At 63.1% G+C, this 22395-nt stretch overlaps 5 non-coding genes and 1 pseudogene across 5 annotated transcripts; all 6 read right to left on the minus strand.

The window, feature by feature from the left end:
* Window positions 1–2451: 2451 nt before the first annotated feature.
* LOC142864404 (5S ribosomal RNA) lies at window positions 2452–2570 on the minus strand. Its single transcript, XR_012914962.1, has one exon. It is a non-coding gene; the product is annotated as a 5S ribosomal RNA (ribosomal RNA).
* A 3796-nt stretch (window positions 2571–6366) lies between these two features.
* On the minus strand, window positions 6367–6485 carry LOC142864447 (uncharacterized; annotated as a pseudogene).
* A 3822-nt stretch (window positions 6486–10307) lies between these two features.
* Window positions 10308–10426, minus strand: LOC142864373 (5S ribosomal RNA). The gene has a single exon (XR_012914931.1). It is a non-coding gene; the product is annotated as a 5S ribosomal RNA (ribosomal RNA).
* Window positions 10427–14246: 3820 nt separating this feature from the next.
* Window positions 14247–14365, minus strand: LOC142864405 (5S ribosomal RNA). Its single transcript, XR_012914963.1, has one exon. It is a non-coding gene; the product is annotated as a 5S ribosomal RNA (ribosomal RNA).
* Window positions 14366–18160: 3795 nt separating this feature from the next.
* LOC142864374 (5S ribosomal RNA) lies at window positions 18161–18279 on the minus strand. Its single transcript, XR_012914932.1, has one exon. It is a non-coding gene; the product is annotated as a 5S ribosomal RNA (ribosomal RNA).
* Window positions 18280–22069: 3790 nt separating this feature from the next.
* Window positions 22070–22188, minus strand: LOC142864375 (5S ribosomal RNA). The gene has a single exon (XR_012914933.1). It is a non-coding gene; the product is annotated as a 5S ribosomal RNA (ribosomal RNA).
* Window positions 22189–22395: the final 207 nt, after the last annotated feature.

Here is a 22395-nt window from a genome sequence, read left to right on the forward strand (position 1 = left end):
TCACCGCAAGAGAATCCTGGTCCCAAAGGAGCCTTCTGGGGGACCGGTGCTGACAGAGGTTGTGGGCATGGCCCGCTGGGGCTCTGCCCGACCCAGGGCTGAGAGATGCCACCTCCCAGCTCTGGGTCCCTGCAGGAAGTGTTGGCAAGCACAGGGCCGGTCCTCCAAAGGCCCAGGTGCAGGGAGCCCAGGCCAAGCAGCCTGTGGAAGAAGCCACTTGCCGTGCCACCCCGGGAACAGGACTGCAGGCCCCGGCCCTTCCCACCTCCTCCTCCTCCTCCTCCTCCTCCTCCCCCCCGCCTCCCACCTCACAGGGCACAGGGCTCAGAGACACCTCAGACTCTTGCTACCCAAAGTGCAAAGGGCATCAGTTGCTCCTCCAACCCCCCCGCCCAGCAGACCACGTTGTCCAGCCAGCCCCCGGGCCTCCCTGGGGTGCCCAGCACAAAAGTGCAGACACCCACCGGACCCTCAATCTCAGTTTTCGGATGTTTTTGCCACTCTAAGGACCCGCAGGCCAGCTGGGCCTTCGGGCAGGACAGAGAGCCCCGGAATCCGACGTGGAGAGCTGCGTGTACGTCCCCATCAGGAGGCGGTCCCCACCTCCGCGGCTCTCCCCTTGCGGGGAGCGGCAGCCCAGCCGGCAGCCGCAGGGCCTCAGGGAAGACACCAGGCTGGGCCCCCGCGGCACAGCGGGGGCACGTCCCCCGCACTCACGCGACTTAGGGACGGCTGCTGGAGACTGCTGCGGCCACCCTGCTGCCGGGTTTCTGGAGGGCTTCCTGGAAGCAGCGTCCACACCAAGCCCTTGGAAGGCCCGGGCGACGGAGGAGCCGGTCAGGCAGGGGCCGAGGACGGTGAGAGGCCGGGCGGGAAGGAGCGTGTCAGGCAGGGGCAGAGGACGGTGACCGGCCGGGCGGGGAGGAGCCGGTCAGGCGGGGGCCCAGGACAGTGACGGGCCTGGCCGGGGAGGAGTGCGTCAGGCAGGGGCAGAGGAGACGGGCTGGGTAAGGGTTAGGGTGACAGTTAGGGCACAATTCACAATCGCAAAGACGTGGAAGCGACCCGAGTGCCCCTCCATCCAGGAGTGCATCAATAAAATGTGGCGCGTGGACACCACGGAGTGCCATTCGGCTGTGAGGAGCAGCGGTGAGAGGGCGCCTCTCGTGTTCTCCTGGCCAGAGCTGGAACCCGTTCCAGTAAGCCAAGTATCCCAAGAATGGACACACGAGCACCACGTGAGCGCGCTCACCAGCAAATTGGTACGAACGGATGGACACCTAAGTGGACAGAGAGGAATCACCTTCATCGGGTGGGTGTCGGGCGGGTGGGGGGAGGGGAGGGGCATACACATCCATTAGGCATGGGGTGGGTGCGCACCGACTGGGGGATGGGCGCGCACCGACTGGGGGATGGGCGCACTTGAAGCTCTGACCCGAGGGGGGAGGCTTGGAGAGGGCAAGGCACCCGACCTTAACATTGGTACCCCCACAATACGCTGGAACAACATGAGAGGTATATGAATAAGAACACAGGGGGGGCCGGGCGCGGTGGCTCACGCCTGTAATCCTAGCTCTCTGGGAGGCCGAGGCGGGCGGATTGCTCCAGGTCAGGAGTTCGAAACCAGCCTGAGCAAGAGCGAGACCCCGTCTCTACTAAAAATAGAAAGAAATTAATTGGCCAACTAATATATATAGAAAAACACAGCCGGGCGTGGTGGTGCATGCCTGTAGTCCCAACTACTCGGGAGGCTGAGGCAGCAGGATTGCTTGAGCCCGGAGATTGAGGTTGCTGTGAGCTAGGCTGACGCCATGGCACTCACTCTAGCCTGGGCAGCAAAACGAGACTCTGTCTCAAAAAAAAAAAAAAAAAAAAAAGAACACAGGGGGGAGGGGGGCACGGGCAACACATGTCACCTGCATACTTGTACTCCCATCATCTGCTTGAAAAGAGAGAGAAAAGAAAATGCAATCCTAGAGGTAAGAGACACTTTTTAAAAATAATGAATCCGAAGAGAAAAGTAAAAGGAGGCCTGTGGAGCAGGTCTGGGTGTGACTCCGGATCCCCCAACATCAGGTGCCACCACCAAAGATTCCTGCGTGTAGCCCATAGAACCCCAAAAGCAACGGGACGAGTTCTGGTCACATACTCCCTCAAAATGACATCCTGGCCTTCTTCTGGAACTCCCTCCCCTCTCAGACTCTCAAGGTTTCCTCCAGCGTGTCGGTTCCCACAGAGCAGACCTTCGGTCTGAGACCTGACAGTCCAGATGCCACGCATGCTGCCGCGTGGCAGCGGTGTCGCGGCTTGGGACAAGAGGAGGCCCCACGGTGCGGGCTGGGGCGCCAGGCACCGCGCGGGCGCTGAGGGTGGGGGTGACCCCCACCCCGGGCCGCCGCCGCGCTCCCAGAAAGGGGACAGAACAAGAGGCAAAAAAAAAAAAAAAGCAGCAGCCTGTGGCACCCGGTATTCCCAGGCGGTCTCCCATCCAAGTACTAACCAGGCCCGACCCTGCTTAGCTTCCGAGACCAGACGAGATCGGGGGCGTTCAGGGTGGTGTCGCCCTAGACGGCGGCGGAGGGCGCCCCTGCCCCGCTCGAGAAGCCGAGCCTCTCTGGGCTTCCCCGCCGCCGCCTCCCGCCCCAGGCCCCGGGCCGGTTGAGTTCGCCGGCCGGGTCCCGCGGGCTCCCAGGGATGGGGGTGATGGGCGGGGCTGGGCGGGGCGGGGCGGGGCGGGGTGGGGGGCTGTCTCTCTATACACACACACACACACTCACACTCACTCACACTCACACAAGATGCGCCTCCACGGCTGGACTCGCCAAGGTGGAGCCCTCCCAGCCCCCCTCGTCTCCTCGCCCGGCCTCCTTCACCTACCCGCTGCCCACCCCCAGCGCGTCGCTGCCGCTGACTGCGCACGCGCGGGACGCTCGCCCTTTGACCCCAGCCAGGGGCCGCCCTCCCCCACAACCCCTTTCAGCTGCGCCCCCCCCCCCGCCCCGTGGGTGGGCTGCCGCCTATTCCCCCGGGCCAGGGCTGGGGCACAGCCAGTGTACGGGGCGTCTCTCTCTGGGGATGTGTCCCATGGGTGGGGTGGGGTGGCGTGGTTTGGGGGGCGCTGAAGAAATCAGTCCCCTCCATCTCCTACCTCTGGAAAACGCCCAAGCCCGTGGAGAACTGCCGGCACCGCTTCGTGGGGGCCGGGACCCTCCTCCGTGTCCTCCTGTGGCCCAGTCCAAGGGGCCTGGGCCTGGCCGGGGCTGCATTGGACCCCGACCACCCTGGCGTGTGGACTCGCTAAAAATCGGCCATTAGATATTGGATTCCAGCTTCCTGGAGGTCATTTCACTAATGAGTGCACCGGAAAGAGTTTCCTAATCCATCTGTGAGGGTGGCAACTGAAAGAGAATTTTAAAGCTGACAGAATAGGCTTGGGAAGGCATAGGAGATTTCCACACCCAGCAAGGAAGACTTTCCCGAAATGGAAGAAAGAAACGAGCAAACAGAGACACCGGTAGCCCGCCCGGAAAAGAGTCTGCCCCTGAGAGAAAGCACCCTGACCAGGTTCACCCGTGGGTGGGTGGGTGGCGAGCTAGCGGCATTCAGAAGAGCGAGGCCCGCAGTCTGTGCGGAAGACACCTGCGCTCGGGTGTGTGTGGCGGCGCGATTCACAAGCAGCTCTAGACGTTAAACCAAGGAGAAGCCAGGGAGTTCCCAACGCCCCAGGTGTCCTCAGCCCACGACTGGCTGCTGTGGGAATGCGAAGCCCGGCTCCTTGTCTCAGAGCGGGGTTCCCAGGAGGATCAGGCTGAAGCTGGGACTTGGCCTCAAAGTGTCCCCTCGCATGGCCACCCCCTTCCCCTTCCTGCTCCTCTACTCCTGGTGCCCCTCCATCCAGGGGCCAGACCTTAAAGAGTCACCGCAAGAGAATCCTGGTCCCAAAGGAGCCTTCTGGGGGACCGGTGCTGACAGAGGTTGTGGGCATGGCCCGCTGGGGCTCTGCCCGACCCAGGGCTGAGAGATGCCACCTCCCAGCTCTGGGTCCCTGCAGGAAGTGTTGGCAAGCACAGGGCCGGTCCTCCAAAGGCCCAGGTGCAGGGAGCCCAGGCCAAGCAGCCTGTGGAAGAAGCCACTTGCCGTGCCACCCCGGGAACAGGACTGCAGGCCCCGGCCCTTCCCACCTCCTCCTCCTCCTCCTCCTCCTCCTCCCCCCCGCCTCCCACCTCACAGGGCACAGGGCTCAGAGACACCTCAGACTCTTGCTACCCAAAGTGCAAAGGGCATCAGTTGCTCCTCCAACCCCCCCGCCCAGCAGACCACGTTGTCCAGCCAGCCCCCGGGCCTCCCTGGGGTGCCCAGCACAAAAGTGCAGACACCCACCGGACCCTCAATCTCAGTTTTCGGATGTTTTTGCCACTCTAAGGACCCGCAGGCCAGCTGGGCCTTCGGGCAGGACAGAGAGCCCCGGAATCCGACGTGGAGAGCTGCGTGTACGTCCCCATCAGGAGGCGGTCCCCACCTCCGCGGCTCTCCCCTTGCGGGGAGCGGCAGCCCAGCCGGCAGCCGCAGGGCCTCAGGGAAGACACCAGGCTGGGCCCCCGCGGCACAGCGGGGGCACGTCCCCCGCACTCACGCGACTTAGGGACGGCTGCTGGAGACTGCTGCGGCCACCCTGCTGCCGGGTTTCTGGAGGGCTTCCTGGAAGCAGCGTCCACACCAAGCCCTTGGAAGGCCCGGGCGACGGAGGAGCCGGTCAGGCAGGGGCCGAGGACGGTGAGAGGCCGGGCGGGAAGGAGCGTGTCAGGCAGGGGCAGAGGACGGTGACCGGCCGGGCGGGGAGGAGCCGGTCAGGCGGGGGCCCAGGACAGTGACGGGCCTGGCCGGGGAGGAGTGCGTCAGGCAGGGGCAGAGGAGACGGGCTGGGTAAGGGTTAGGGTGACAGTTAGGGCACAATTCACAATCGCAAAGACGTGGAAGCGACCCGAGTGCCCCTCCATCCAGGAGTGCATCAATAAAATGTGGCGCGTGGACACCACGGAGTGCCATTCGGCTGTGAGGAGCAGCGGTGAGAGGGCGCCTCTCGTGTTCTCCTGGCCAGAGCTGGAACCCGTTCCAGTAAGCCAAGTATCCCAAGAATGGACACACGAGCACCACGTGAGCGCGCTCACCAGCAAATTGGTACGAACGGATGGACACCTAAGTGGACAGAGAGGAATCACCTTCATCGGGTGGGTGTCGGGCGGGTGGGGGGAGGGGAGGGGCATACACATCCATTAGGCATGGGGTGGGTGCGCACCGACTGGGGGATGGGCGCGCACCGACTGGGGGATGGGCGCACTTGAAGCTCTGACCCGAGGGGGGAGGCTTGGAGAGGGCAAGGCACCCGACCTTAACATTGGTACCCCCACAATACGCTGGAACAACATGAGAGGTATATGAATAAGAACACAGGGGGGGCCGGGCGCGGTGGCTCACGCCTGTAATCCTAGCTCTCTGGGAGGCCGAGGCGGGCGGATTGCTCCAGGTCAGGAGTTCGAAACCAGCCTGAGCAAGAGCGAGACCCCGTCTCTACTAAAAATAGAAAGAAATTAATTGGCCAACTAATATATATAGAAAAACACAGCCGGGCGTGGTGGTGCATGCCTGTAGTCCCAACTACTCGGGAGGCTGAGGCAGCAGGATTGCTTGAGCCCGGAGATTGAGGTTGCTGTGAGCTAGGCTGACGCCATGGCACTCACTCTAGCCTGGGCAGCAAAACGAGACTCTGTCTCAAAAAAAAAAAAAAAAAAAAGAACACAGGGGGGAGGGGGGCACGGGCAACACATGTCACCTGCATACTTGTACTCCCATCATCTGCTTGAAAAGAGAGAGAAAAGAAAATGCAATCCTAGAGGTAAGAGACACTTTTTAAAAATAATGAATCCGAAGAGAAAAGTAAAAGGAGGCCTGTGGAGCAGGTCTGGGTGTGACTCCGGATCCCCCAACATCAGGTGCCACCACCAAAGATTCCTGCGTGTAGCCCATAGAACCCCAAAAGCAACGGGACGAGTTCTGGTCACATACTCCCTCAAAATGACATCCTGGCCTTCTTCTGGAACTCCCTCCCCTCTCAGACTCTCAAGGTTTCCTCCAGCGTGTCGGTTCCCACAGAGCAGACCTTTGGTCTGAGACCTGACAGTCCAGATGCCACGCATGCTGCCGCGTGGCGGCGGTGTCGCGGCTTGGGACAAGAGGAGGCCCCACGGTGCGGGCTGGGGCGCCAGGCACCGCGCGGGCGCTGAGGGTGGGGGTGACCCCCACCCCGGGCCGCCGCCGCGCTCCCAGAAAGGGGACAGAACAAGAGGCAAAAAAAAAAAAAAAAGCGGCAGCCTGTGGCACCCGGTATTCCCAGGCGGTCTCCCATCCAAGTACTAACCAGGCCCGACCCTGCTTAGCTTCCAAGACCAGACGAGATCGGGGGCGTTCAGGGTGGTGTGGCCCTAGACGGCGGCGGAGGACGCCCCTGCCCCGCTCGAGAAGCCGAGCCTCTCTGGGCTTCCCCGCCGCCGCCTCCTCCCGCCCCAGGCCCCGCCTCCCGCCCCAGGCCCCGCGCCGGGCCGGGCCGGTTGAGTTCGCCGGCCGGGTCCCGCGGGCTCCCAGGGACGGGGGTGATGGGCGGGGCGGGGCGGGGTGGGGGGCTGTCTCTCTCTACACACACACACACACACACACACTCACACTCACTCACACTCACACAAGATGCGCCTCCACGGCTGGACTCGCCAAGGTGGAGCCCTCCCAGCCCCCCTCGTCTCCTCGCCCGGCCTCCTTCACCTACCCGCTGCCCACCCCCAGCGCGTCGCTGCCGCTGACTGCGCACGCGCGGGACGCTCGCCCTTTGACCCCAGCCAGGGGCCGCCCTCCCCCACAACCCCTTTCAGCTGCGCCCCCCCCTCGCCCTGTGGGTGGGCTGCCGCCTATTCCCCCGGGCCAGGGCTGGGGCACAGCCAGTGTACGGGGCGTCTCTCTCTGGGGATGTGTCCCATGGGTGGGGTGGGGTGGCGTGGTTTGGGGGGCGCTGAAGAAATCAGTCCCCTCCATCTCCTACCTCTGGAAAACGCCCAAGCCCGTGGAGAACTGCCGGCACCGCTTCGTGGGGGCCGGGACCCTCCTCCGTGTCCTCCTGTGGCCCAGTCCAAGGGGCCTGGGCCTGGCCGGGGCTGCATTGGACCCCGACCACCCTGGCGTGTGGACTCGCTAAAAATCGGCCATTAGATATTGGATTCCAGCTTCCTGGAGGTCATTTCACTAATGAGTGCACCGGAAAGAGTTTCCTAATCCATCTGTGAGGGTGGCAACTGAAAGAGAATTTTAAAGCTGACAGAATAGGCTTGGGAAGGCATAGGAGATTTCCACACCCAGCAAGGAAGACTTTCCCGAAATGGAAGAAAGAAACGAGCAAACAGAGACACCGGTAGCCCGCCCGGAAAAGAGTCTGCCCCTGAGAGAAAGCACCCTGACCAGGTTCACCCGTGGGTGGGTGGGTGGCGAGCTAGCGGCATTCAGAAGAGCGAGGCCCGCAGTCTGTGCGGAAGACACCTGCGCTCGGGTGTGTGTGGCGGCGCGATTCACAAGCAGCTCTAGACGTTAAACCAAGGAGAAGCCAGGGAGTTCCCAACGCCCCAGGTGTCCTCAGCCCACGACTGGCTGCTGTGGGAATGCGAAGCCCGGCTCCTTGTCTCAGAGCGGGGTTCCCAGGAGGATCAGGCTGAAGCTGGGACTTGGCCTCAAAGTGTCCCCTCGCATGGCCACCCCCTTCCCCTTCCTGCTCCTCTACTCCTGGTGCCCCTCCATCCAGGGGCCAGACCTTAAAGAGTCACCGCAAGAGAATCCTGGTCCCAAAGGAGCCTTCTGGGGGACCGGTGCTGACAGAGGTTGTGGGCATGGCCCGCTGGGGCTCTGCCCGACCCAGGGCTGAGAGATGCCACCTCCCAGCTCTGGGTCCCTGCAGGAAGTGTTGGCAAGCACAGGGCCGGTCCTCCAAAGGCCCAGGTGCAGGGAGCCCAGGCCAAGCAGCCTGTGGAAGAAGCCACTTGCCGTGCCACCCCGGGAACAGGACTGCAGGCCCCGGCCCTTCCCACCTCCTCCTCCTCCTCCTCCTCCTCCTCCCCCCCGCCTCCCACCTCACAGGGCACAGGGCTCAGAGACACCTCAGACTCTTGCTACCCAAAGTGCAAAGGGCATCAGTTGCTCCTCCAACCCCCCCGCCCAGCAGACCACGTTGTCCAGCCAGCCCCCGGGCCTCCCTGGGGTGCCCAGCACAAAAGTGCAGACACCCACCGGACCCTCAATCTCAGTTTTCGGATGTTTTTGCCACTCTAAGGACCCGCAGGCCAGCTGGGCCTTCGGGCAGGACAGAGAGCCCCGGAATCCGACGTGGAGAGCTGCGTGTACGTCCCCATCAGGAGGCGGTCCCCACCTCCGCGGCTCTCCCCTTGCGGGGAGCGGCAGCCCAGCCGGCAGCCGCAGGGCCTCAGGGAAGACACCAGGCTGGGCCCCCGCGGCACAGCGGGGGCACGTCCCCCGCACTCACGCGACTTAGGGACGGCTGCTGGAGACTGCTGCGGCCACCCTGCTGCCGGGTTTCTGGAGGGCTTCCTGGAAGCAGCGTCCACACCAAGCCCTTGGAAGGCCCGGGCGACGGAGGAGCCGGTCAGGCAGGGGCCGAGGACGGTGAGAGGCCGGGCGGGAAGGAGCGTGTCAGGCAGGGGCAGAGGACGGTGACCGGCCGGGCGGGGAGGAGCCGGTCAGGCGGGGGCCCAGGACAGTGACGGGCCTGGCCGGGGAGGAGTGCGTCAGGCAGGGGCAGAGGAGACGGGCTGGGTAAGGGTTAGGGTGACAGTTAGGGCACAATTCACAATCGCAAAGACGTGGAAGCGACCCGAGTGCCCCTCCATCCAGGAGTGCATCAATAAAATGTGGCGCGTGGACACCACGGAGTGCCATTCGGCTGTGAGGAGCAGCGGTGAGAGGGCGCCTCTCGTGTTCTCCTGGCCAGAGCTGGAACCCGTTCCAGTAAGCCAAGTATCCCAAGAATGGACACACGAGCACCACGTGAGCGCGCTCACCAGCAAATTGGTACGAACGGATGGACACCTAAGTGGACAGAGAGGAATCACCTTCATCGGGTGGGTGTCGGGCGGGTGGGGGGAGGGGAGGGGCATACACATCCATTAGGCATGGGGTGGGTGCGCACCGACTGGGGGATGGGCGCGCACCGACTGGGGGATGGGCGCACTTGAAGCTCTGACCCGAGGGGGGAGGCTTGGAGAGGGCAAGGCACCCGACCTTAACATTGGTACCCCCACAATACGCTGGAACAACATGAGAGGTATATGAATAAGAACACAGGGGGGGCCGGGCGCGGTGGCTCACGCCTGTAATCCTAGCTCTCTGGGAGGCCGAGGCGGGCGGATTGCTCCAGGTCAGGAGTTCGAAACCAGCCTGAGCAAGAGCGAGACCCCGTCTCTACTAAAAATAGAAAGAAATTAATTGGCCAACTAATATATATAGAAAAACACAGCCGGGCGTGGTGGTGCATGCCTGTAGTCCCAACTACTCGGGAGGCTGAGGCAGCAGGATTGCTTGAGCCCGGAGATTGAGGTTGCTGTGAGCTAGGCTGACGCCATGGCACTCACTCTAGCCTGGGCAGCAAAACGAGACTCTGTCTCAAAAAAAAAAAAAAAAAAAAAAGAACACAGGGGGGAGGGGGGCACGGGCAACACATGTCACCTGCATACTTGTACTCCCATCATCTGCTTGAAAAGAGAGAGAAAAGAAAATGCAATCCTAGAGGTAAGAGACACTTTTTAAAAATAATGAATCCGAAGAGAAAAGTAAAAGGAGGCCTGTGGAGCAGGTCTGGGTGTGACTCCGGATCCCCCAACATCAGGTGCCACCACCAAAGATTCCTGCGTGTAGCCCATAGAACCCCAAAAGCAACGGGACGAGTTCTGGTCACATACTCCCTCAAAATGACATCCTGGCCTTCTTCTGGAACTCCCTCCCCTCTCAGACTCTCAAGGTTTCCTCCAGCGTGTCGGTTCCCACAGAGCAGACCTTTGGTCTGAGACCTGACAGTCCAGATGCCACGCATGCTGCCGCGTGGCGGCGGTGTCGCGGCTTGGGACAAGAGGAGGCCCCACGGTGCGGGCTGGGGCGCCAGGCACCGCGCGGGCGCTGAGGGTGGGGGTGACCCCCACCCCGGGCCGCCGCCGCGCTCCCAGAAAGGGGACAGAACAAGAGGCAAAAAAAAAAAAAAAAGCGGCAGCCTGTGGCACCCGGTATTCCCAGGCGGTCTCCCATCCAAGTACTAACCAGGCCCGACCCTGCTTAGCTTCCGAGACCAGACGAGATCGGGGGCGTTCAGGGTGGTGTGGCCCTAGACGGCGGCGGAGGACGCCCCTGCCCCGCTCGAGAAGCCGAGCCTCTCTGGGCTTCCCCGCCGCCGCCTCCTCCCGCCCCAGGCCCCGCCTCCCGCCCCAGGCCCCGCGCCGGGCCGGGCCGGTTGAGTTCGCCGGCCGGGTCCCGCGGGCTCCCAGGGACGGGGGTGATGGGCGGGGCGGGGCGGGGTGGGGGGCTGTCTCTCTCTACACACACACACACACACACACACTCACACTCACTCACACTCACACAAGATGCGCCTCCACGGCTGGACTCGCCAAGGTGGAGCCCTCCCAGCCCCCCTCGTCTCCTCGCCCGGCCTCCTTCACCTACCCGCTGCCCACCCCCAGCGCGTCGCTGCCGCTGACTGCGCACGCGCGGGACGCTCGCCCTTTGACCCCAGCCAGGGGCCGCCCTCCCCCACAACCCCTTTCAGCTGCGCCCCCCCCTCGACCCGTGGGTGGGCTGCCGCCTATTCCCCCGGGCCAGGGCTGGGGCACAGCCAGTGTACGGGGCGTCTCTCTCTGGGGATGTGTCCCATGGGTGGGGTGGGGTGGCGTGGTTTGGGGGGCGCTGAAGAAATCAGTCCCCTCCATCTCCTACCTCTGGAAAACGCCCAAGCCCGTGGAGAACTGCCGGCACCGCTTCGTGGGGGCCGGGACCCTCCTCCGTGTCCTCCTGTGGCCCAGTCCAAGGGGCCTGGGCCTGGCCGGGGCTGCATTGGACCCCGACCACCCTGGCGTGTGGACTCGCTAAAAATCGGCCATTAGATATTGGATTCCAGCTTCCTGGAGGTCATTTCACTAATGAGTGCACCGGAAAGAGTTTCCTAATCCATCTGTGAGGGTGGCAACTGAAAGAGAATTTTAAAGCTGACAGAATAGGCTTGGGAAGGCATAGGAGATTTCCACACCCAGCAAGGAAGACTTTCCCGAAATGGAAGAAAGAAACGAGCAAACAGAGACACCGGTAGCCCGCCCGGAAAAGAGTCTGCCCCTGAGAGAAAGCACCCTGACCAGGTTCACCCGTGGGTGGGTGGGTGGCGAGCTAGCGGCATTCAGAAGAGCGAGGCCCGCAGTCTGTGCGGAAGACACCTGCGCTCGGGTGTGTGTGGCGGCGCGATTCACAAGCAGCTCTAGACGTTAAACCAAGGAGAAGCCAGGGAGTTCCCAACGCCCCAGGTGTCCTCAGCCCACGACTGGCTGCTGTGGGAATGCGAAGCCCGGCTCCTTGTCTCAGAGCGGGGTTCCCAGGAGGATCAGGCTGAAGCTGGGACTTGGCCTCAAAGTGTCCCCTCGCATGGCCACCCCCTTCCCCTTCCTGCTCCTCTACTCCTGGTGCCCCTCCATCCAGGGGCCAGACCTTAAAGAGTCACCGCAAGAGAATCCTGGTCCCAAAGGAGCCTTCTGGGGGACCGGTGCTGACAGAGGTTGTGGGCATGGCCCGCTGGGGCTCTGCCCGACCCAGGGCTGAGAGATGCCACCTCCCAGCTCTGGGTCCCTGCAGGAAGTGTTGGCAAGCACAGGGCCGGTCCTCCAAAGGCCCAGGTGCAGGGAGCCCAGGCCAAGCAGCCTGTGGAAGAAGCCACTTGCCGTGCCACCCCGGGAACAGGACTGCAGGCCCCGGCCCTTCCCACCTCCTCCTCCTCCTCCTCCTCCTCCTCCCCCCCGCCTCCCACCTCACAGGGCACAGGGCTCAGAGACACCTCAGACTCTTGCTACCCAAAGTGCAAAGGGCATCAGTTGCTCCTCCAACCCCCCCGCCCAGCAGACCACGTTGTCCAGCCAGCCCCCGGGCCTCCCTGGGGTGCCCAGCACAAAAGTGCAGACACCCACCAGACCCTCAATCTCAGTTTTCGGATGTTTTTGCCACTCTAAGGACCCGCAGGCCAGCTGGGCCTTCGGGCAGGACAGAGAGCCCCGGAATCCGACGTGGAGAGCTGCGTGTACGTCCCCATCAGGAGGCGGTCCCCACCTCCGCGGCTCTCCCCTTGCGGGGAGCGGCAGCCCAGCCGGCAGCCGCAGGGCCTCAGGGAAGACACCAGGCTGGGCCCCCGCGGCACAGCGGGGGCACGTCCCCCGCACTCACGCGACTTAGGGACGGCTGCTGGAGACTGCTGCGGCCACCCTGCTGCCGGGTTTCTGGAGGGCTTCCTGGAAGCAGCGTCCACACCAAGCCCTTGGAAGGCCCGGGCGACGGAGGAGCCGGTCAGGCAGGGGCCGAGGACGGTGAGAGGCCGGGCGGGAAGGAGCGTGTCAGGCAGGGGCAGAGGACGGTGACCGGCCGGGCGGGGAGGAGCCGGTCAGGCGGGGGCCCAGGACAGTGACGGGCCTGGCCGGGGAGGAGTGCGTCAGGCAGGGGCAGAGGAGACGGGCTGGGTAAGGGTTAGGGTGACAGTTAGGGCACAATTCACAATCGCAAAGACGTGGAAGCGACCCGAGTGCCCCTCCATCCAGGAGTGCATCAATAAAATGTGGCGCGTGGACACCACGGAGTGCCATTCGGCTGTGAGGAGCAGCGGTGAGAGGGCGCCTCTCGTGTTCTCCTGGCCAGAGCTGGAACCCGTTCCAGTAAGCCAAGTATCCCAAGAATGGACACACGAGCACCACGTGAGCGCGCTCACCAGCAAATTGGTACGAACGGATGGACACCTAAGTGGACAGAGAGGAATCACCTTCATCGGGTGGGTGTCGGGCGGGTGGGGGGAGGGGAGGGGCATACACATCCATTAGGCATGGGGTGGGTGCGCACCGACTGGGGGATGGGCGCGCACCGACTGGGGGATGGGCGCACTTGAAGCTCTGACCCGAGGGGGGAGGCTTGGAGAGGGCAAGGCACCCGACCTTAACATTGGTACCCCCACAATACGCTGGAACAACATGAGAGGTATATGAATAAGAACACAGGGGGGGCCGGGCGCGGTGGCTCACGCCTGTAATCCTAGCTCTCTGGGAGGCCGAGGCGGGCGGATTGCTCCAGGTCAGGAGTTCGAAACCAGCCTGAGCAAGAGCGAGACCCCGTCTCTACTAAAAATAGAAAGAAATTAATTGGCCAACTAATATATATAGAAAAACACAGCCGGGCGTGGTGGTGCATGCCTGTAGTCCCAACTACTCGGGAGGCTGAGGCAGCAGGATTGCTTGAGCCCGGAGATTGAGGTTGCTGTGAGCTAGGCTGACGCCATGGCACTCACTCTAGCCTGGGCAGCAAAACGAGACTCTGTCTCAAAAAAAAAAAAAAAAAAAAAAGAACACAGGGGGGAGGGGGGCACGGGCAACACATGTCACCTGCATACTTGTACTCCCATCATCTGCTTGAAAAGAGAGAGAAAAGAAAATGCAATCCTAGAGGTAAGAGACACTTTTTAAAAATAATGAATCCGAAGAGAAAAGTAAAAGGAGGCCTGTGGAGCAGGTCTGGGTGTGACTCCGGATCCCCCAACATCAGGTGCCACCACCAAAGATTCCTGCGTGTAGCCCATAGAACCCCAAAAGCAACGGGACGAGTTCTGGTCACATACTCCCTCAAAATGACATCCTGGCCTTCTTCTGGAACTCCCTCCCCTCTCAGACTCTCAAGGTTTCCTCCAGCGTGTCGGTTCCCACAGAGCAGACCTTCGGTCTGAGACCTGACAGTCCAGATGCCACGCATGCTGCCGCGTGGCAGCGGTGTCGCGGCTTGGGACAAGAGGAGGCCCCACGGTGCGGGCTGGGGCGCCAGGCACCGCGCGGGCGCTGAGGGTGGGGGTGACCCCCACCCCGGGCCGCCGCCGCGCTCCCAGAAAGGGGACAGAACAAGAGGCAAAAAAAAAAAAAAGCAGCAGCCTGTGGCACCCGGTATTCCCAGGCGGTCTCCCATCCAAGTACTAACCAGGCCCGACCCTGCTTAGCTTCCGAGACCAGACGAGATCGGGGGCGTTCAGGGTGGTGTCGCCCTAGACGGCGGCGGAGGGCGCCCCTGCCCCGCTCGAGAAGCCGAGCCTCTCTGGGCTTCCCCGCCGCCGCCTCCCGCCCCAGGCCCCGGGCCGGTTGAGTTCGCCGGCCGGGTCCCGCGGGCTCCCAGGGATGGGGGTGATGGGCGGGGCTGGGCGGGGCGGGGCGGGGCGGGGTGGGGGGCTGTCTCTCTATACACACACACACACACTCACACTCACTCACACTCACACAAGATGCGCCTCCACGGCTGGACTCGCCAAGGTGGAGCCCTCCCAGCCCCCCTCGTCTCCTCGCCCGGCCTCCTTCACCTACCCGCTGCCCACCCCCAGCGCGTCGCTGCCGCTGACTGCGCACGCGCGGGACGCTCGCCCTTTGACCCCAGCCAGGGGCCGCCCTCCCCCACAACCCCTTTCAGCTGCGCCCCCCCCCCGCCCCGTGGGTGGGCTGCCGCCTATTCCCCCGGGCCAGGGCTGGGGCAAAGCCAGTGTACGGGGCGTCTCTCTCTGGGGATGTGTCCCATGGGTGGGGTGGGGTGGCGTGGTTTGGGGGGCGCTGAAGAAATCAGTCCCCTCCATCTCCTACCTCTGGAAAACGCCCAAGCCCGTGGAGAACTGCCGGCACCGCTTCGTGGGGGCCGGGACCCTCCTCCGTGTCCTCCTGTGGCCCAGTCCAAGGGGCCTGGGCCTGGCCGGGGCTGCATTGGACCCCGACCACCCTGGCGTGTGGACTCGCTAAAAATCGGCCATTAGATATTGGATTCCAGCTTCCTGGAGGTCATTTCACTAATGAGTGCACCGGAAAGAGTTTCCTAATCCATCTGTGAGGGTGGCAACTGAAAGAGAATTTTAAAGCTGACAGAATAGGCTTGGGAAGGCATAGGAGATTTCCACACCCAGCAAGGAAGACTTTCCCGAAATGGAAGAAAGAAACGAGCAAACAGAGACACCGGTAGCCCGCCCGGAAAAGAGTCTGCCCCTGAGAGAAAGCACCCTGACCAGGTTCACCCGTGGGTGGGTGGGTGGCGAGCTAGCGGCATTCAGAAGAGCGAGGCCCGCAGTCTGTGCGGAAGACACCTGCGCTCGGGTGTGTGTGGCGGCGCGATTCACAAGCAGCTCTAGACGTTAAACCAAGGAGAAGCCAGGGAGTTCCCAACGCCCCAGGTGTCCTCAGCCCACGACTGGCTGCTGTGGGAATGCGAAGCCCGGCTCCTTGTCTCAGAGCGGGGTTCCCAGGAGGATCAGGCTGAAGCTGGGACTCGGCCTCAAAGTGTCCCCTCGCATGGCCACCCCCTTCCCCTTCCTGCTCCTCTACTCCTGGTGCCCCTCCATCCAGGGGCCAGACCTTAAAGAGTCACCGCAAGAGAATCCTGGTCCCAAAGGAGCCTTCTGGGGGACCGGTGCTGACAGAGGTTGTGGGCATGGCCCGCTGGGGCTCTGCCCGACCCAGGGCTGAGAGATGCCACCTCCCAGCTCTGGGTCCCTGCAGGAAGTGTTGGCAAGCACAGGGCCGGTCCTCCAAAGGCCCAGGTGCAGGGAGCCCAGGCCAAGCAGCCTGTGGAAGAAGCCACTTGCCGTGCCACCCCGGGAACAGGACTGCAGGCCCCGGCCCTTCCCACCTCCTCCTCCTCCTCCTCCTCCTCCTCCCCCCCGCCTCCCCCCTCACAGGGCACAGGGCTCAGAGACACCTCAGACTCTTGCTACCCAAAGTGCAAAGGGCATCAGTTGCTCCTCCAACCCCCCCGCCCAGCAGACCACGTTGTCCAGCCAGCCCCCGGGCCTCCCTGGGGTGCCCAGCACAAAAGTGCAGACACCCACCGGACCCTCAATCTCAGTTTTCGGATGTTTTTGCCACTCTAAGGACCCGCAGGCCAGCTGGGCCTTCGGGCAGGACAGAGAGCCCCGGAATCCGACGTGGAGAGCTGCGTGTACGTCCCCATCAGGAGGCGGTCCCCACCTCCGCGGCTCTCCCCTTGCGGGGAGCGGCAGCCCAGCCGGCAGCCGCAGGGCCTCAGGGAAGACACCAGGCTGGGCCCCCGCGGCACAGCGGGGGCACGTCCCCCGCACTCACGCGACTTAGGGACGGCTGCTGGAGACTGCTGCGGCCACCCTGCTGCCGGGTTTCTGGAGGGCTTCCTGGAAGCAGCGTCCACACCAAGCCCTTGGAAGGCCCGGGCGACGGAGGAGCCGGTCAGGCAGGGGCCGAGGACGGTGAGAGGCCGGGCGGGAAGGAGCGTGTCAGGCAGGGGCAGAGGACGGTGACCGGCCGGGCGGGGAGGAGCCGGTCAGGCGGGGGCCCAGGACAGTGACGGGCCTGGCCGGGGAGGAGTGCGTCAGGCAGGGGCAGAGGAGACGGGCTGGGTAAGGGTTAGGGTTACAGTTAGGGCACAATTCACAATCGCAAAGACGTGGAAGCGACCCGAGTGCCCATCCATCCAGGAGTGCATCAATAAAATGTGGCGCGTGGACACCACGGAGTGCCATTCGGCTGTGAGGAGCAGCCGTGAGAGGGCGCCTCTCGTGTTCTCCTGGCCAGAGCTGGAACCCGTTCCAGTAAGCCAAGTATCCCAAGAATGGACACACGAGCACCACGTGAGCGCGCTCACCGGCAAATTGGTACGAACGGATGGACGCCTAAGTGGACAGAGAGGAATCACCTTCATCGGGTGGGTGTCGGGCGGGTGGGGGGAGGGGAGGGGCATACACATCCATTAGGCATGGGGTGGGTGCGCACCGACTGGGGGATGGGCGCGCACCGACTGGGGGATGGGCGCACTTGAAGCTCTGACCCGAGGGGGGAGGCTTGGAGAGGGCAAGGCACCCGACCTTAACATTGGTACCCCCACAATACGCTGGAACAACATGAGAGGTATATGAATAAGAACACAGGGGGGGCCGGGCGCGGTGGCTCACGCCTGTAATCCTAGCTCTCTGGGAGGCCGAGGCGGGCGGATTGCTCCAGGTCAGGAGTTCGAAACCAGCCTGAGCAAGAGCGAGACCCCGTCTCTACTAAAAATAGAAAGAAATTAATTGGCCAACTAATATATATAGAAAAACACAGCCGGGCGTGGTGGTGCATGCCTGTAGTCCCAACTACTCGGGAGGCTGAGGCAGCAGGATTGCTTGAGCCCGGAGATTGAGGTTGCTGTGAGCTAGGCTGACGCCATGGCACTCACTCTAGCCTGGGCAGCAAAACGAGACTCTGTCTCAAAAAAAAAAAAAAAAAAAAGAACACAGGGGGGAGGGGGGCACGGGCAACACATGTCACCTGCATACTTGTACTCCCATCATCTGCTTGAAAAGAGAGAGAAAAGAAAATGCAATCCTAGAGGTAAGAGACACTTTTTAAAAATAATGAATCCGAAGAGAAAAGTAAAAGGAGGCCTGTGGAGCAGGTCTGGGTGTGACTCCGGATCCCCCAACATCAGGTGCCACCACCAAAGATTCCTGCGTGTAGCCCATAGAACCCCAAAAGCAACGGGACGAGTTCTGGTCACATACTCCCTCAAAATGACATCCTGGCCTTCTTCTGGAACTCCCTCCCCTCTCAGACTCTCAAGGTTTCCTCCAGCGTGTCGGTTCCCACAGAGCAGACCTTTGGTCTGAGACCTGACAGTCCAGATGCCACGCATGCTGCCGCGTGGCGGCGGTGTCGCGGCTTGGGACAAGAGGAGGCCCCACGGTGCGGGCTGGGGCGCCAGGCACCGCGCGGGCGCTGAGGGTGGGGGTGAACCCCACCCCGGGCCGCCGCCGCGCTCCCAGAAAGGGGACAGAACAAGAGGCAAAAAAAAAAAAAAAAGCGGCAGCCTGTGGCACCCGGTATTCCCAGGCGGTCTCCCATCCAAGTACTAACCAGGCCCGACCCTGCTTAGCTTCCGAGACCAGACGAGATCGGGGGCGTTCAGGGTGGTGTGGCCCTAGACGGCGGCGGAGGACGCCCCTGCCCCGCTCGAGAAGCCGAGCCTCTCTGGGCTTCCCCGCCGCCGCCGCCGCCTCCCGCCCCAGGCCCCGCCTCCCGCCCCAGGCCCCGCGCCAGGCCGGGCCGGTTGAGTTCGCCGGCCGGGTCCCCCAGGCTCCCAGGGACGGGGGTGATGGGCGGGGCGGGGCGGGGCGGGGGGCTGTCTCTCTATACACACACACACACACTCACACTCACTCACACTCACACAAGATGCGCCTCCACGGCTGGACTCGCCAAGGTGGAGCCCTCCCAGCCCCCCTCGTCTCCTCGCCCGGCCTCCTTCACCTACCCGCTGCCCACCCCCAGCGCGTCGCTGCCTGCCGCTGACTGCGCACGCGCGGGACGCTCGCCCTTTGACCCCAGCCAGGGGCCGCCCTCCCCCACAACCCCTTTCAGCTGCGCCCCCCCCCTCGCCCTGTGGGTGGGCTGCCGCCTATTCCCCCGGGCCAGGGCTGGGGCACAGCCAGTGTATGGGGCGTCTCTCTCTGGGGATGTGTCCCATGGGTGGGGTGGGGTGGCGTGGTTTGGGGGGCGCTGAAGAAATCAGTCCCCTCCATCTCCTACCTCTGGAAAACGCCCAAGCCCGTGGAGAACTGCCGGCACCGCTTCGTGGGGGCCGGGACCCTCCTCCGTGTCCTCCTGTGGCCCAGTCCAAGGGGCCTGGGCCTGGCCGGGGCTGCATTGGACCCCGACCACCCTGGCGTGTGGACTCGCTAAAAATCGGCCATTAGATATTGGATTCCAGCTTCCTGGAGGTCATTTCACTAATGAGTGCACCGGAAAGAGTTTCCTAATCCATCTGTGAGGGTGGCAACTGAAAGAGAATTTGAAAGCTGACAGAATAGGCGAGGGAAGGCATAGGAGATTTCCACACCCAGCAAGGAAGACTTTCCCGAAATGGAAGAAAGAAACGAGCAAACAGAGACACCGGTAGCCCGCCCGGAAAAGAGTCTGCCCCTGAGAGAAAGCACCCTGACCAGGTTCACCCGTGGGTGGGTGGCGAGCTAGCGGCGTTCAGAAGAGCGAGGCCCGCAGTCTGTGCGGAAGACACCTGCGCTCGGGTGTGTGTGGCGGCGCGATTCACAAGCAGCTCTAGACGTTAAACCAAGGAGAAGCCAGGGAGTTCCCAACGCCCCAGGTGTCCTCAGCCCACGACTGGCTGCTGTGGGAATGCGAAGCCCGGCTCCTTGTCTCAGAGCGGGGTTCCCAGGAGGATCAGGCTGAAGCTGGGACTCGGCCTCAAAGTGTCCCCTCGCATGGCCACCCCCTTCCCCTTCCTGCTCCTCTACTCCTGGTGCCCCTCCATCCAGGGGCCAGACCTTAAAGAGTCACCGCAAGAGAATCCTGGTCCCAAAGGAGCCTTCTGGGGGACCGGTGCTGAGAGAGGTTGTGGGCATGGCCCGCTGGGGCTCTGCCCGACCCAGGGCTGAGAGATGCCACCTCCCAGCTCTGGGTCCCTGCAGGAAGTGTTGGCAAGCACAGGGCCGGTCCTCCAAAGGCCCAGGTGCAGGGAGCCCAGGCCAAGCAGCCTGTGGAAGAAGCCACTTGCCGTGCCACCCCGGGAACAGGACTGCAGGCCCCGGCCCTTCCCACCTCCTCCTCCTCCTCCTCCTCCTCCCCCCCCGCCCCCCCCCACAGGGCACAGGGCTCAGAGACACCTCAGACTCTTGCTACCCAAAGTGCAAAGGGCATCAGTTGCTCCTCCAACCCCCCCGCCCAGCAGACCACGTTGTCCAGCCAGCCCCCGGGCCTCCCTGGGGTGCCCAGCACAAAAGTGCAGACACCCACCGGACCCTCAATCTCAGTTTTCGGATGTTTTTGCCACTCTAAGGACCCGCAGGCCAGCTGGGCCTTCGGGCAGGACAGAGAGCCCCGGAATCCGACGTGGAGAGCTGCGTGTACGTCCCCATCAGGAGGCGGTCCCCACCTCCGCGGCTCTCCCCTTGCGGGGAGCGGCAGCCCAGCCGGCAGCCGCAGGGCCTCAGGGAAGACACCAGGCTGGGCCCCCGCGGCACAGCGGGGGCACGTCCCCCGCACTCACGCGACTTAGGGACGGCTGCTGGAGACTGCTGCGGCCACCCTGCTGCCGGGTTTCTGGAGGGCTTCCTGGAAGCAGCGTCCACACCAAGCCCTTGGAAGGCCCGGGCGACGGAGGAGCCGGTCAGGCAGGGGCCGAGGACGGTGAGAGGCCGGGCGGGAAGGAGCGTGTCAGGCAGGGGCAGAGGACGGTGACCGGCCGGGCGGGGAGGAGCCGGTCAGGCGGGGGCCCAGGACAGTGACGGGCCTGGCCGGGGAGGAGTGCGTCAGGCAGGGGCAGAGGAGACGGGCTGGGTAAGGGTTAGGGTTACAGTTAGGGCACAATTCACAATCGCAAAGACGTGGAAGCGACCCGAGTGCCCATCCATCCAGGAGTGCATCAATAAAATGTGGCGCGTGGACACCACGGAGTGCCATTCGGCTGTGAGGAGCAGCCGTGAGAGGGCGCCTCTCGTGTTCTCCTGGCCAGAGCTGGAACCCGTTCCAGTAAGCCAAGTATCCCAAGAATGGACACACGAGCACCACGTGAGCGCGCTCACCGGCAAATTGGTACGAACGGATGGACGCCTAAGTGGACAGAGAGGAATCACCTTCATCGGGTGGGTGTCGGGCGGGTGGGGGGAGGGGAGGGGCATACACATCCATTAGGCATGGGGTGGGTGCGCACCGACTGGGGGATGGGCGCACTTGAAGCTCTGACCCGAGGGGGGAGGCTTGGAGAGGGCAAGGCACCCGACCTTAACATTGGTACCCCCACAATACGCTGGAACAACATGAGAGGTATATGAATAAGAACACAGGGGGGGCCGGGCGCGGTGGCTCACGCCTGTAATCCTAGCTCTCTGGGAGGCCGAGGCGGGCGGATTGCTCCAGGTCAGGAGTTCGAAACCAGCCTGAGCAAGAGCGAGACCCCGTCTCTACTAAAAATAGAAAGAAATTAATTGGCCAACTAATATATATAGAAAAACACAGCCGGGCGTGGTGGTGCATGCCTGTAGTCCCAACTACTCGGGAGGCTGAGGCAGCAGGATTGCTTGAGCCCGGAGATTGAGGTTGCTGTGAGCTAGGCTGACGCCATGGCACTCACTCTAGCCTGGGCAGCAAAACGAGACTCTGTCTCAAAAAAAAAAAAAAAAAAAAGAACACAGGGGGGAGGGGGGCACGGGCAACACATGTCACCTGCATACTTGTACTCCCATCATCTGCTTGAAAAGAGAGAGAAAAGAAAATGCAATCCTAGAGGTAAGAGACACTTTTTAAAAATAATGAATCCGAAGAGAAAAGTAAAAGGAGGCCTGTGGAGCAGGTCTGGGTGTGACTCCGGATCCCCCAACATCAGGTGCCACCACCAAAGATTCCTGCGTGTAGCCCATAGAACCCCAAAAGCAACGGGACGAGTTCTGGTCACATACTCCCTCAAAATGACATCCTGGCCTTCTTCTGGAACTCCCTCCCCTCTCAGACTCTCAAGGTTTCCTCCAGCGTGTCGGTTCCCACAGAGCAGACCTTTGGTCTGAGACCTGACAGTCCAGATGCCACGCATGCTGCCGCGTGGCGGCGGTGTCGCGGCTTGGGACAAGAGGAGGCCCCACGGTGCGGGCTGGGGCGCCAGGCACCGCGCGGGCGCTGAGGGTGGGGGTGACCCCCACCCCGGGCCGCCGCCGCGCTCCCAGAAAGGGGACAGAACAAGAGGCAAAAAAAAAAAAAAAAGCGGCAGCCTGTGGCACCCGGTATTCCCAGGCGGTCTCCCATCCAAGTACTAACCAGGCCCGACCCTGCTTAGCTTCCGAGACCAGACGAGATCGGGGGCGTTCAGGGTGGTGTGGCCCTAGACGGCGGCGGAGGACGCCCCTGCCCCGCTCGAGAAGCCGAGCCTCTCTGGGCTTCCCCGCCGCCGCCTCCTCCCGCCCCAGGCCCCGCCTCCCGCCCCAGGCCCCGCGCCGGGCCGGGCCGGTTGAGTTCGCCGGCCGGGTCCCGCGGGCTCCCAGGGACGGGGGTGATGGGCGGGGCGGGGCGGGGTGGGGGGCTGTCTCTCTCTACA

This window comes from Microcebus murinus, chromosome 25 (genome assembly GCF_040939455.1).
Source record: "Microcebus murinus isolate Inina chromosome 25, M.murinus_Inina_mat1.0, whole genome shotgun sequence".
NCBI classification, from domain to species: domain Eukaryota; kingdom Metazoa; phylum Chordata; class Mammalia; order Primates; family Cheirogaleidae; genus Microcebus; species Microcebus murinus.